The sequence below is a fragment of the Myotis brandtii genome, unplaced genomic scaffold, assembly GCF_000412655.1.
Source record: "Myotis brandtii unplaced genomic scaffold, ASM41265v1 scaffold165, whole genome shotgun sequence".
Taxonomy (NCBI): Eukaryota; Metazoa; Chordata; class Mammalia; order Chiroptera; family Vespertilionidae; genus Myotis; species Myotis brandtii.
In genome coordinates this window covers 1,055,791-1,057,837 of record NW_005356042.1, presented here as the reverse complement: position 1 = coordinate 1,057,837, position 2,047 = coordinate 1,055,791, and positions in this window count along the sequence as shown.

Here is a 2,047-nt window from a genome sequence, read left to right as displayed (position 1 = left end):
AAATATCTATTTAATTATATAAATATATATAATTTCTCACTTATTCACTGGGAAATTAGTAATTCAATTGTTCGACAAATATGAATTAATTACCTACTATAAGCTGGGTTATACAGAAGCTGGGGAGGCAGAGTGTATGACAGACAAGCTATCTAGTCTTGGGGCTTCCATTGTAGTGGGAAAAAATAGTTAATAAAAAAAGTAAACAAATGAACCACCAGGGTAATTTCAGAATGTGGCAAATGGTTTTTACAAACAGATATGGGATACAGGAGAAGTATAAGGAGGGATTTGAGAGGGTTTAGAAGATTCTCTTGAGTCAGTGATGGTCAGCTGAGACCTGAATAAGGAGAAGTTGCCCATTGGAAGGGCATTCTAGAAACAGGAACTGCTGGTGCAAAGGCCCTGAGGAGGGGGAAACCTTAGCACCTCAAGGCCAGGGGGGTGCCTAGAGAGGTGTTTTGCAAATGTAAGCATGTATTCGAATCACGTGGAGCGTTTGCTGAAGCATGACTTAATCTTCCCTCCCCACAGGTTCAGAATCCGTAGGTTTGGGATGGGACCCAAAAGTTTGTATTTCTAACCATCCCAGGTAATACTGCTGCTGGTGGTTCAGAGACCACACTTTGAGAACCACTGGGCCAGAATATTGTGAACTCGGGAGAGTGAGCGATGGAAGATGATGTTAAGGAGGTCAGCAGAAACCAGACCATGCCAAGTTTTTTAGGCCACAGATAGGAGTTTGAATTTATTCTAAGAAGTTTTGAAGTCATTAGAGTAAGAGAGTGGAATGATATGTTTCCATTTTAAGGTGATCATTCTGGTGTCTGTGCCTACCGTGGAAGGAAGATGGTAGTTAGGTTAAGGAGATAATGTGCATGACAGAGTTAAGAAACCATAAAGTGCTATAGCGAACATGCAGGGTTTTCATCAGGCTGGTAGCTCTGTCAAAGTGGAGCTGCTTCCTCTTTCATTAGAATACAAGTTTTGCATCTACCTAATAAAGAGATGTCCCCAGTGGTGTGCTAGAAAATGTTTCACGGCCAGTTCTTGAGATGGAAGGGAGTAAGGAGCAGGGGGTTAGGAAAGGCCCTGAGTTGTTGCACTTGCCAATTTCTATGGCAGACACATTCCATCAGGGCCAATTTTTACCTGCATGAAGACACTGAATATGGGTTTGACAAGAAATGCTAATAATCAGCTCTTGCAAGCCAACTCAAGCCCATCACTAGATATACTCCCAGCACATATGCTCAACTGGCAGACAGATCACATTCTACTTGGGAAAACTTTCTCTCTGCCTGGCGACATTTAGTACAAGGCTCTGGCACAATAAACACTAGCTACATGTGGCTGCTGGGCCTGATCCAAGAGAATCCGGGTGGCTGGTTAGATTGCCAGACTCCTCTGAACCCCCTGCAGATGACATATGGGTAAACAGAAATATTAGTGTCTGGTTAATGAATAACACAGACAGCAGCCATAGAGCCACTGCTAGGAAACGGGGGTGGAGGGATCTGGCTCAACCTGACCTAGGAAAGGGGAACCTGCATTAACTATCTCACTTCCTCTTTCTGTTGTGCCCCTTCCTCAGAAATTCTCATCTGACCACACAGTCAGAGTTCATGTGTAGTGTGGTTTTGTGGTGATCACTGTGGTGAGAAGGCAGGGGTGGGCTAGGCTGGAAAGGGTCTGAAGGAAGACACAGCCAAGATTCCAAATCCGCTCCCTTAAACCTTCCTGCCCCTTAGCTCCAGGTTTCTGATCTCTCTCTCTCTCTCTCTCTCTCTCTCTCTCTCTCTCTCTCTCTCCAGCTTTCTCTACTTCCTGTGGTTAGATACTTAGACCCCATTTTTTTTCTTTTCTTTATTTTTCTCTAGTCACAGGAAATGAGGACATTTCTCATCTACCAATTGCACATTCAACCAGGAAATTGGGCCAAAGATCTCTAATCTCTCAGAAGCAGTAGTCCAGTAACCTACCTGGCAAAGTTTCAAATGTCTGAAAAGGTAGACGAGAATTTAGCTTTCCCCAATACATAAACACA